Genomic DNA, 14,222 nt, shown 5'->3' with positions numbered 1-14,222 from the left:
AACTTCATGCCCTCAATTTTGCCAAAGTCTTGCCAGACTCCCTTGAATATGTTGAGACCTTGAGCAACATGATTGATAGTAGATAGAGCAGATGGCATGTGACCCCATATGGGAAGTGAGCCAGGTTCACTACCTTATGTCGACCCCATAATCATTTAACACTACATCCCATCAGTTGGGAACCTTTGCATTCCCCTCAAAGCTTCATCGTCCAAAATGTATATGAGCGCCCATCCCACAATGATTTTCTTCGAAGCCTTGCCTTTCCACCACTAACTCTGGAGTTTGGCCTCTCATTTGAGTGCCCGCAGCACATAAGGAAGACAAAAGGAGCAAAAAAGAGAGACTATTTGCCATAGGGAAAGACCACGACTAGGTTGATCGGCTACCTGGACTTGTTAGGCAATGCTTGTGAGATGATGGTTGTCTCCCTTGCTCTTGTGATCTTCCACAATGCACCATAGTAATCAGCAAGGGAAGGGCCTCCCACCTGAAGGCATCCTATATGCCAGGGGCTACTCCTCCACACCTTGACCTGCAATATATCACCAGTCGACTTACAAAGGTTTGATTCTAGTGCATTAGATGAATCCACTCGTAGAGCCTGTCAAGGCCCTGACAATAGTAGAGACGCTTTTCGTCCTATTGAATTTGCTTGGTCTACTTTCTACTCCACAAAACGTCACCTTGGTCTTGATGCTGCAAGAAGCTAAGTCCTTGGTCGAGCATGGAGAAGTTGTAGACATTGCTACAAATGACCACCTTTGTCCAACTTTGTTCTGCCCTAGTTCCACTCCATCGAGCTCTTATGTTAGAACATAGCCCCTCACTGGGAATGGTAGTATAGTGGCCGCATGCATGTTTATCCTCACATTTGGATGAGCCAAGCTAAACCTTCATATAGGTCACTACTTGACACTCAAACTACATAGTTTGTCATAGCAACCATTTATTCTCCTACGTTCATCTGAACTTGTGTTGGCTACATGATATACCTATGAGATACTCTTGTTTGCATTTGTCCCTCTAGAACTAAAAACTCTTGCCACCCAAAATTGAGGCCGATTATGTTCTAGCATTACGGTTACTTAGGCATTTGTTTTGACTTGCAATTTTTAGCTAATTGCATTCTAACCTTACGAGCCTTCAAGATGATCCCTGAACAAAATTCTCATGGACACCAGCATACACCGGGGATATAATGTTAACAAGGGAATTGCACTCCCATTGGTAATCCATTATGTTATGCACTAAGTGGTCCTAACAAAAAATTTTGAGGTATTTTTCGTACAAAATGGTTTATCTCATCAATCCCCGTCCTTTAAAGTTAAGGTCACAATGGATTCTTCTTTTCAAGGCCTTTCAAATGAGTACCCATGTTGTATAGTTCCTAGTTGATCTTGACCATGAAAATTTCTTAATAAGAATTTTGCATAAAGTCACATTCCCACCACCCACCCTTAAGTTAACCATTAAATTTTTACATTCCAACTTCTTTCTCTTCATAAAAGTCCTTAAAGTACCTATTTTGAAGGGGTTAAATTTACAAAGATTTTTTAGAGGCCGTTAGGAGATTTAACTTAACTAGACTCTCTAAATGCCAATGGGAATGCACAATTATGTGAACATGCCATTAAGAACCTTAACTAGTGCTCCCTAACTAGTAGTGGGAATAGGCCCTAGCATAGTGAACTCTTAACACACGAATTGCTAATGCAGTGACTTGCTAACGTAGTCATTTGCTAATGCAACAAATTCTTAACATGATGACTTGCTAATGTAGTGACTTGCTAATGTAATGGCTTGATAATGCAATGACTTCTTAATGCGATGACTTGCTAATGCAGGAACTTCTTAACATGGCAACTTGCTAACACATGACTGTTTAATGTGACGACTTGATTATGCAACAACATCTTAACGTGGAGACTTAATTAACATAGTGACTTGAGGACTCACTATGTTAAGCTTAATACAGCAACACATAGAGATACAATTTTGCTGCAATTGGTTTTTGGGCATTTCCTTGATTTTTGAAGTTTTTATTCAAGATTTTTTGTGTGGGCGATGCTATACTACCCTATCTACCTGGTCAATGCTAAAAACAACAAAAATAAACAACTTTTAAAGGACAAATGGGTGTTTTGCAAAAAGTGATAGTTTAACCACTTTGAAAATCACTCTTGCCATCATTTTTTAGCATTTTTATTGGGATTTTGTATCACACCCCCCTTACCAATCACTCGATCTACCTTTCTACAAACTTTGAACACTTAAATACACAAAAAACACTTCAAAATCACCAATAAATGACTTTCTATCACTCACACCTTCCTATATACCAAAGACCAATAACTTTTCTTTAAGCTTACTTAGCACTGGGCAATGGGTGGGTAATGAGAAAAGAAAATGCAATGCAAAAGCACACCTAGAGCTACCTAGTAAAACGGTGCCAAAAATGTGTAGTCTCTGGTGGTGACTCACATGTCATGGGGATCTTGCAAGAATGCTGATGGAGTACTCCTCTAAGCTACTTTGGGTTCATAGCAATGCATGAAAATGCCATCCATTAGTGTCACTCTAGTGACTCTTAGATTGTTATGATTGTGAATCCATAAGGAGAAGAAGAGGGAGGGGAGAGGGGAGTGGATAAAGGAGCAGAGGAGAAGAATAAGGGAAGAGGAGAAGAGAACATGGCAGTCATAAAAGGCATATGAGGGAACAAGAGACAACTCTAAAGAGGAAGAGGAAAGCTTGGATTCTAGTGTGTGCAACCAACAAGTGAAGATCACAGTCAACCATTTGGACTTTTATGCCACCTTTTGAAGGGAGGACCAAACCTAAGCTCTTTATACCACTCGCTTTCATCATTATTTATAATCAACTTAGGCCTATTTGGTTCCAATGCACAATCCTAGCTCTATGGACTTGCCATTATCCATCAAATGACATTGCCACCAATGTAGTTAAGAATATGATCCAAAATCACAATTCCATCATCTTCCTCTCCTCCGTTCCTTCTTCTCTCTCTATCTTGCAAAACATCTTGGAAACCACCTCCGCTGTCCCATGTGGTTAAGGTGCCCCCTTTCTACAGTCAAAAGAGAATGATATGCATGCTGGAATGAATGATGCAGACAAAGATAAATTTCAGTTTCTTGTTGGTTTTAAAATTCTTTGACTGCCTCCATTCCAAATATCTCTGTGTAGGATTTGCCTTCTCCTTTCTTTCTGGGCTATATTGAATGCTAGTTTAACTTATGACTCGTGCCACTTTTTTCTTACTTTGCAACCTTTACAATATACCTTGATAGAACCACTGAAAAAATTCTTTGAGAAATTTTACCTTTTGTGCTCCTCCAAAATGTTGCGTGTGTCAGAAAAATGCATTTTGTGCAGTGTCATGAGACTTTTCCATTCCTTGGGTGGATTGAATTTCAGGGCATCCATAATTTTTCACAAAATATGGAAGGTGGTTAAAGGTTATATGCTGCATTTACTAAAAACAAGAAGTCAATTTGCTTTGTTAGATAATATGATGCATTTACCAAAAAATAGAACTCACATTGTTTTGTTAGGAGGTGACATAAGGAAAGGAAAGAGTGAATTTTTGTTACCATGTAGTGTGTTTATATTGCAACCTATCCAAGCTTCTTTCATTGATTTTGCAAAATTCTCCAATTCTTCTTCTACTGCACGGTGATTCTTCTTACTCTAAGTTTGTTTACACAAAGAATGAATAGCTTGTCTAATGACTTCCATACTTCAGCTTTAACATTTTGTACAATTCCATCTGCCTAATGATCTTTGACTGCATTGTGTATGAGCTTCCAAAGGCCATATATGCTTCACTCCGAAAACATATCTTGATTGTTTGCCTGGTTTTCTTTTGCTTTGTGACCTTGTGATAAAAATCTTCTAGCTTTGACTCCACCAATAAATGGATTGATAGGGACTTCTGTCCCATTTTTTTACTTTTTAAGGTCCATTGTAGTATGAACATCCCCTCCATGGTGAATAATATATGACAATACTTTTTCCAATGCTTGAAGCTCCTCCTTCTTATGCTTTTTAGGACAAATCTTCCCGGAAAATCTAATATATTAAAATATCAACTTTTCAATGATCTAACACAAAGCATGCAATGTGCATATATGTATAATGATTTCAAGAATAGCCTTGAAATTTAGATCAACATTATCTCTGTTGGGTGCTCTCCTCCACCATCTAGGATCCATGACATATGTTGGCTCCTTGCAATAAAGGCAAGGAGATTTTGAATTGTCTTCTTTGCTTATGTTAAACATATACTTGAGGATGTTGATGTCACTTGCCATATGCCACTCCACTTGGAAATCACCTTTTCCCTCCATATGAATATGCCCTCCTTGAACTTGATTTTTGATAATTGCTGGCATTTTTGTGTGGTGGAATACCCAATCATGAGTTTGGTGATCCTCTATCTTAACTTGCCATTGAGAAATGCAAGGAGCTTTTAGTTGTGACGTTGAAGAATCAAACTGAAACCAAAAAGGTAGATTCTTCCACACAATAATCACCACTTAACTTAATTGGAGAAGAAGAACACAATCACACTACGATAGCGATAATAGACTGGGTACAATCTCCCCCCCCTAGATGAGTGGTTCATGCTTTCTCATCTAGAGTATTTATAATATTTCATAAAAGCACAAGGAGACAAAATTATTCCTCTCTTCCAAAATAAGGGATTTGCTTTACATAGCCTCTTTGGGCCCAAAATTGATTTATGTCCTGTCTAAAATATATCGCTCAAACTTGCAATATTAAAGAAATACAAAATTGGCCCATGGCCATAAAAGATGCACTGTGCGACACCTCGATCGGTACCCTCGCACTAACTCCAATCCTTTGTGTGAGTTCCATCACCTATACTCAAGCTACCAATTACATTGGTTATTAACAACCAGTTGAACGAATCACCAAATCAACCAATCCTGATGGGGGTGGAAAATATAGGTACACGTTCAAGCACTTTCTTATATCCAATCATATTCAATACCAAACAATCATCCCTGATGTCTAAGCACAAAATGGAAGTTGCACGAACTGTGGTGCATCTTCCTTTTGGATTTAAGCCTTGATGATGGCCATATACATCCAAAATATAGCCACAATTCAGTCGCACCCAGATCATCATGCCTCATGAAGTCTGGATGGGAAATATTTCTTAACTTCGTGGTGGCACTAAGGCATATTGCCTCTTTGACACTAAGCACTGAATCATAATGTAGTTATGGAATGTTGTCTTCTAGTAGATAAACTTGAAACTTCATGTCACGACTTGAAAGTGGCCCATGATGATAGCATGATCTAATCCATCGTGTGGAGGACCTCATGATGCATCCATCCCCACTACCTAATCTAGGTCACTTACTCCACCAATCCCCCTGCTATCTCCACCAATGGCACCTTTTCTACCCAACAACTCACACCCCATGCATACTTCTAGCATTCTATCTAATCAAAAGGTGCACCTAACATCTAGTGATCATTGGCACCTTGTTCAATGTCTACTGGGTTTGGAACAACCAACTAGATGAGAATCAACTACACCAAAGTTAATTTGCCCATCAATGGATTAACCTCACGAATTCTGTGATGTGCTTAATGTTTGACTCATGGCTAACAAACACATTGACAACCCGATGATAGATCTAATGATTCAATCTAGGCCACCACAATGATGTTCAACATGTGCACACATGGTCCATGCTTCAAAGATTCTAAGTATTGTCTCACCATAGTGCTTGCCCCTGTGGTGTTCCCTGATCTTCCAACATATGGTCATGTCCCTATCCAAGCTACTCTACACTCCAATGAATCCCTTCAATGGAGGAATGCAATACAATGAATCCCTTCAATGGAGGAATGCAATACATCAAATGCAATCCAATGGATCCACCTTCTCACTCAAAGGTAATCAGGTCAAAATGGCTCTTTAAGAATAGACGGCCCCATCTCTCCTTTCAAAGCACATCCAATGGCACAAGGTCTCCTACAAATTCTGGTGTAGGTTACATGGAAACTTGTTCTCCCATCATTTGCATGTCAATCACTTTGTCTCATCATCGCCATCAATGCTACTTAGGGTCTCCTTTTGCACCAAATGGATGTCAAAAAGTATTTTTAAATGGATTCCTCCCTGAAGCTCAAAGAGTCTACATGTGCCAACTAGTGGGTTAATTCAGTCGGGTTGTGAGAAACAGGTATTCTTGCTCCTCTATAGTTTATACAATAGAAACAATCACCACGGGTTTGGTTCAAATTCTCAACAAGTTCCTCCTCGCCTTGAGCTCGCTCAACTTCATCCACACTACTTTCGGCAAAAGTATTTAATATAAACAATCTACGCAATCCTTCTAGTAGTGCTTGGACTATATGTAGATGGTTTGTTTCTTGCATGTAATAATGATGATTTTCTTCAACAAATCAAGCTTCAACTCTCATTGGAGTTTGCCATGGCTGACAATGATGCTCTCGCATATTGCTTAAGCATACAGATCCAACATAACCCAAACATAGAGTCAATCATTCTTCTCCAATAGTGATACATACTTGGCATCTTATGCCATTTTTAGATCAAGAATGTCAGGCTTCATTTGACTTCCATGGATTTCAACGTCAAGCTATCATCATTCATGGAGGACTTGGGTGTTTCCCACTATCAAGTTGTGATACCCCTCTTTAGCTATCTTCGATCTACTCCTACACTCAACATCAAGTATTAATATGCCAATTTCGTTGTCTAGATGGAGTGATGCTGATTGTGAAGGGATGATACTTGAAAATTCACCTTGGGTCATCTCTTCGAACTAGTGGTCACCCGGTATCCTCCTAATCGTGTTAACTAACCCGCCCTCTCTCGTCTCTCCAGCTCACGCCTCTCCACTCTGCTTCTCTCCGCTCCCCTTCTCTGCTCATGCCTCTCTACTCTCCTTCTCTCCACTCCTCTTCTTTGCTCATGGTCTCCACTCCCCTTCTATGTTCACAATAGATCCACTCCCCTCTCTCCAATAAGAAAGCATTTTAAGTGTGCTTCGTTTCTTGTATACCTTTATGACATATCTTTTTACATTTGTAATGTAGGCTTGAGACGTGACTTACGATCAATTGACATGGCTTGTCATCTACACCAATATCATGTGGATTGCAAGCAATTCATACGGGTAGTTATCTACTTGTAAGCACATCCAAAGACCAGGTACTTTTATATTCGAATTTGCTGTCATTCATAGAAATCAAGCGAACATGTACTGAAACGTGACTATGTGCTTATCATAATAGTATCCGAAATAAAGATGATTATACACTAGTGTTCCATCATGGCCATTCAACGATACATATTTAGAAGAGTGGCAAAAGATGCTCTCCAAATTTATAACAAAAAATGAATACTTCTGGAGTTCCACCGTGGAACATCAACTCATCATTCACTTTCACAATCTAACAGCTGCCTGCCTGGATCTAGTTCTCTTCAATCATCTCTCTTCCTCTGTTAGTTTGTTAGCACTGCCTTGAAAGGGGAGTTGGCCCTTTGAATTCGGACTACTGGCCATGTGGCAGCCATGGCATTGGTTGCAATTTGAGTCCTCTGGTAGTTGCATGCAGCCATGCACTTTCTGTCCTCGCCTCTCTTTTCTGCTTGCATGAACAATTTGTATTTTTTTCTGCTTCCGTGAGGTCGGAAGGCATAAACGCAACTTCCATGCTCTCGAGATTTTGTGACTCTATTGTATTCTCATGATCCTGCCTACAATAGCATAGTCAACAAGATCCTACCTTCACTCTCTCCCCCCCCGCGTTTCCTCTCCCAACTCCTTGTTATTGCAGACTGTCAAGTGGACCTTTGATCTATGTTTTGTGATAAACCTGGGTTTTGCTACAAATCTTGGTCCTCCTTGTTTTGCCTAAAAAAGGCTGAATGACTCCTCCGGAGTGTCGGACTAGCAGCAGTGATGACTGGATTGACAACTTTGCAAGAGGAGTTCTGTGGTCGCCCTTTTGATAATTGAGGAGCGAGGATATTATGGAAACTTGGTTCAGGATCCTGCCTTTAGACCAACGAGCGCACTCTTTTCCATCCTGGATTTTTTAATAGTTGAGATCATTCCAAAGCTCCACAAAGGTGAGAGACCACTCTGAAAACACAGAGTTCAAGACACAAATTTGACGAAAATCTCCCTATCGTTTCATGCAATCCTTTGGGCTCTTAGATGGTCGTTTTACACTCGTTTTACAAGTCTCCCAAGGTGGTGTTCACGTAACATCTTAACGTGTATGGCCCTGTCAAATACAACAGCGGGCACAATGCCTTCTGAGTCTATAGAACTCATAGAAAGAGGTGCAAGGAGCACTGTCGGTTTTGCGATTAGAGTCACTTCTAGCAATTTGGTTCCATCGCAAGACATGTAGCAGGGGCCCGGACACAGCTGCCACAATAGTATGTCAAACTCCTATACATGAAGGTCGCTTCTACCTTTCATTGGATGTCGACTCTTTCTATTCGCAGTCTTGGGTTAGTCCTGTGCGAGGCTGTTGGGTGGTAAGGTTCTCTTACATGTTGGGTTTTTTGTAGGAGCAAAAGAAGCCACCCCTAAGCCACCACTCATGATTTCCTGTCACTCAGCAAAAGTGTTGGACCTGTAAGGAAAATCGAAACAGCAACTGCCCAAGGTTTCTCTTTTTTTTAAAAATAGAGATAGTGAGATTGTGCCCAATAAGGAGAGATGAGCTGATGTGTGCCCTATCATTTGTAGGCTCGTTAACATCTCTTGCAACCCAAGAATTTTTGCAGCCCTTAAGCCTTGAAAACAACACCTAAATTTAGCAATCCACAAGGATTGAGTTAGCTATCTTGTAACCTAGCTCTCGAGGTCCTAGCTCACTACCCAAGGTACCTTTCGAAGCTGATAACCAGTGTGGAAGATTGTACAACGAATGAATGTCTCGAGGCATGAAAATCAATGCCAGCAACCAGTGTGTAGGTTTGTACAACCAATGGATCGCGAAAATGTGGAAAATGCATGCAGGCCATGCCTTGTCTTTCTAGAACCAGGGCATTTATTTAAGACAATATGAAGAAAGTACTTCTTCAATGCACTGCCATCTTTGATTTAGCTTAAAAACATCAAAAGACTTAATAAGTTTAGAGCTCCTTTGTCTAGAGACTTTAGTAGGTTTCCTCCCAAGCTTCCACCATACATAGACAATGGGGCAGTGCTATTGGGGTGCCCTCTTGTTTATAAAGACATCGTTGCTCTATTGATGCTTGTGCAAGAACTCGTGGGACAAGAGGGAAGTTCATAGTAGTTCATCGTATTGATGCTTGTCCAAGAACGCAATCCAGCTGTGGCAGATCATAGTAGTCAACCCTGAGCCTACCTATTCGTATCTCTCTCACAGGTTTCTGGCTTTCGTAGGACGGAATCAAAATCCGACGGTCAAAGAAATCTTCAGAAACCTTGCTTTTTGATTTAGGCTTTTGTTCAAATTCAGTGTTTCAGCTTTTAAGGAATTCTACGCTCAGAATTCCAAAAGTGTGGCAAGAAAACAGGAAAGAATCCAAGCAAGCATAGGAGAAGATGGAGCAGCTTTCAGAGGAGGTGCTTGCCCGCATCCTCTCCTATGACCTTACCCTTCTCGATGTCGCCCGCGCCTCTTGCGTATCCCGTTCATGGCGATCTGCCTCCCGACTCCTCCATCGCATCTCTGTTCACACTTGCTCTCATGGCTCCCCCTTTATACGCTCCTTCCACGCCGTCTCCCATCTCTTCCTCTCTTTCTCGTGCCTCAAGTCGCTCTCTCTCGATAATGGGCTCGGCTGCTACTGCTCTCTGGACATCGTTTGCTCCGGGATAGAGTGCGTGAAGGATACCTTGGAAGAGCTCAATCTTAAAACACAGGCACGTTTTCGAATGCAGACCAGCAACATGGGCAAGCTTTTCGCAGTCCTACACAGGTGTAAGAGACTTTACACCCTCCATCTCCTTAGCGCGTCAATCGGTCTACAATCTTTGCACACCTACTGTTTTGCAAATCTACGAACATGCACTCTTTCTCGCTGTACTGTCAGCTACCAAAGCTTGAAGGAGATGGTAGATCGTTGTCCCCGGTTGGAAACATTGCGGCTCCGATATTTGCGTTCAAGGCCTGAAGCGCCATACCTTCGATTCCCCACAATTACATCACTCACACTCGCGTCTTTCGAGTTACGAGGTAAGCCCCACGATGAATTTGAAATATTCATCGCGGAAGCTTTTCCACGATTTGAACTTATAACTCCAAGACTGAGACACGCGAAATTCAGCGACGGCGTACTTGATAAAATAACTCTAGAGGGTTCTCACGTCCTAACTGAACTGGATTTATGCAAGTGTCCGAGTTCTCTGAGAATATCGTGTTGGGCAAATCTCGTTCTGCTTCGGATTGGTGACAGGAGTGAGGCGGATCCGTGCTTCGTGCGACATCTCCTGGAGATCTTGAGCCATGCAGGGAATTTGAGGCACCTTGAGGTTGCCCCGCATCACGAGTATAACACGTCTTATGCGACCTTACAGATTGACTACTTTCTGAGGTTGCTGCCACATCTAGAAACGCTAAGTATGGGCTTTCATTTTCTGCAGTGTTTGAAGTTAGGAGGCGTACACCATGTTGATGTCGTTAAACGTCAGTCGGCATTGAGGGACGTGACGATTGAGCTGGTCGATCTAGATAAGGAATTGGACGAGCTTGTAATTATCATTGCATCTCTGCTGAAGCACTCGTCGTCATGTTTGACGATCATAGGATATGATCATAGTGGGCTTCGCTGTTCTTGTAGGAATGTGGTTCTCGAGATTCGAAGAAAGTTCCCACATCTTCACGTTAGACTCCGAAATTTTGATGGCTGGCCCAACCCTCCATCCGAAATATTGATGGGCTAGCTAAGGCCTCAAGACTCCCATGTTCATGAGTTAAACAAATGTTCAATACATTTAAAAAAAAAAGGTTTTGGGAATTTAGTTGTATTTTTGCTTAAAACCCACAAGATTTTTATAACAACCTTAAATTTTGAGCTTGGAGATTTTTCGGTTTGAAAGCCCCCACAACCAACCATTGAACACATGCACACACAATGTGGCGCTGGCTCAGATTTTGATTAATTAAAGGTGGCTTATTAAGAGGGCTCGTGATTATTTGGATGCACAACCAAGCCTCCAGTCACCAAAGTGGCTCAAATTTTGATTAATTTAAGGTGGCTCATTAATATTAGAGTGCCACTGTTACTATTTAACCGTGGCCCTAAACATGATTTGGCTACTTTGCTCTCATCTACCCTTGCTGTACTACTTTGCTCCACGCTCCCTCCTCCTGCTCTCATCCCCCCTTGATTGGCTAGCTTGTGCCATGCTTCCTCCTTTGGCTCTCATCTGCTTATTTGCTCTCTGCTCATCTGCTCCACTACTCACCCGCTCTTTTCACCCTGCCATGAACTGCAAAAAATGCAGCCAACATTACTACCCCCCTCAATACAACATAATCCCAATCTTGTTTGCTTTCTCATACAAGGTCATTGTGTTGCACTCACCAGGACTGGAAATTTCTATGCTTGTGGAATGTCTTTGTAATCTCCAACAATTCCCCTCACATCTCTATGTCGCAACCTTGGATGGCATGCACACCACTGGCCTCTTTATGGTTGTGCTCTGTGGATTCCCTGGTGACATTGATGAAAGGATAAGGATTTTTAGAGCAAAGTTTTCTCGTGTTGGGTGGGGGAGGGGGGGGGGGGGCAAATTTTGAGTCCTACAATCATGCATGATCTTCGGCCTCTCCGTCATCTCCTCCATTAGCTCCCCAAAAATTCGGACGTAGCAAGCGGGATATCATCTTTGCAACTTTTACTGAATGAGGCTCATAACCACTCAGCAATGGTGGCTGAGTGGTTATCCTCACTAGATGTAATCTAAGGCTCTTAGCAATTGTTGAGTTATTAGTTTTTATAAACTATCTTTGGACGCAGATATAAACTCTTTTCTTCAATTTTTGCTCCATGAGGTCTCAACAATTGCTAAGTTGATATTTTTTATAAACTGTGTTTGGATGTAGAAGTAATTTCTTTCATTCAATTTTTGCTCAATGAGGCTCTTGACAATTGCTCAGTTGGCAGTTTTTATAAACTGTTTTTGGATGTAGATGTAATCTCTTTTGTTCAAATTTTGTTCGATGAGGCTCTCAGGAATTATTGAGTTGTTATAATTTATCTTTGGACACTAGGTTTAAGTTTCAACTTTAATATAAATAATACTATTATCACAATCACTGCTGGTAGCAATCATTGGTGGTAATGGTCATTGCTGGTTGCAGTCGTTGCATAAGCGATTGGTGAAATTTTGTTGGTTTTAGGATTAACTACAAGCAGCACTAAAATAGCTCCAAGAACCAGCATGGTGGTTGCAAGAAAATACATTTTTCCTAAGATTAACTGCAAGCTACACTAAAATAGAGCCAGCACGGTGGTTGCACACTAAAATACATTTTCCTTTGTTTAGGAGTAACTTTTAACCACTTATTTTAAACTCAATGTGAAATATATGAGCAATTGTGGGACTTCAATCCGGGTCTCACGTGACCTAGCCAATTAACATAAATACATTTTCTTTGGTTTAATTAGGAGTAGCTACAACCACCTCTAAGACCAAGCCAACGTCAACGTGAAGGTTGCAAACCTAGATCAGTGTGGTAGAGTTGTGCATAGATGACGGGTGGTGAGGTACAAGTAGATGACAAGTGGTGAGTTCTGGGTAGATGACAAGTGGTGAGCAGTGAGTAGATGACAAGATAGACTATGGAAAATCTCATCCACAAAGATCTGGCAAAGAGATTGCACAAAGGAGGGTAGAACCACTCTTGTAGTGACATGCGTTGAGCTCTGCGATGTTCAAAACAGTAAGAATTGACTGATTTTGTCTCATTATTATGCCAGTGAGGCAATCATTATGTTGGGAAAATTTCGACGAGAGCGCCAATCCGCCCCAAATTCAAAATAATGCCCACCAATGCCGCTGCATTGCAGCAGCCCTAAAATTGCCCAAAAATAGTTCCATGATTGGCTAGTCCCGATCACGTGCATTGACCCAAGTGCAATGCTAGTGAGGGCTCACTTATGTAGTCCTCTCCTCTTTTGTTAAGACAAACCCTAGTGCCAATAGTGTTGATCAGCTCATTTCCTCCCTCGATTATAGGCCCCATATATTCCTAAGTAAAATGTCCCTTCAAATAACAAGTTGTGGCTTTGTGAAGAAATAGAGGTCTCAGGCCCTGAAGGCTTTCTATCAATCTGCCAAATGCTCAAGGTGCTCGTCCATGATACTCCTTACTAACAAACCCTTCGAGTTAGGCCCTTCCATTTGATGACATACTTTATATATACCTTGTTGCATGGGCTTGATCTTGATCTTTGAAGGCCATAATGCACTCAAGGATGTAGAGGATGTGACCCTCATCGATAGATAAATTACACTATTTGTGCATATATCTCTTACAGGACCCTACAAGAGCTAATGGGGACCATGTTTATAACATACTTTCTATCCTAATCCAAGTAGTATATTGTGTCTCTCCCTCACTCCTACGTATTCACCACTCTTCAACTTTCTTCTTACTCCATCAAAATGTTTTAAGAGTGAATGGCTCGCATCTTTTCAATTTCTTGCCTAGCTTGTATAGGAAATTTAGCCTCCTAATTAGCTTTAAAAAAATTTGGAATCAAAGCTTCTTAGCTCAACTCATAGCATTTTAGATCATTAGCACCCTTTTGTGGTTTTCTCAACCTAGTTTGAGCTTAAGAAGGGAAGGTTCACTTAGAGAGAGATATATAGGTCTTTTGGTGTGCTTTGTCCTTACAGAGCTTGAGGATATCCTTTCTTGGAAGAAGCACTACTTTGGAGATTTGTTCATCATGCGTGCTCTTTTGTTCTTTCTTTTCCTCTCTTTTCTTCTCTCTTTCTCTCTTTTCCTCTTTTCCTCTCTTTTCTTCTCTTTTCCTATTTTCCTCTCTTTCCTTCTCTCTTTTCCTCTTTTTTATTCTCTCTTTTCCCCTCTCTATTTTCCTCTTTGTCATCTCTCTTCTTCTTCTTATCCTCCACCTCTTTTTGCTTTTGCTCCTTAGCTGTATTTGGTTTCTTTTTTTTAGACAAATT

The sequence above is a fragment of the Dipteris shenzhenensis genome, chromosome 29 (assembly GCF_047967505.1).
Source record: "Dipteris shenzhenensis isolate YYH24624 ecotype China chromosome 29, Dip_SZ_1.0, whole genome shotgun sequence".
In the NCBI taxonomy this organism is placed as follows: domain Eukaryota; kingdom Viridiplantae; phylum Streptophyta; class Polypodiopsida; order Gleicheniales; family Dipteridaceae; genus Dipteris; species Dipteris shenzhenensis.
Note: the sequence above shows the minus strand (reverse complement) of the source record.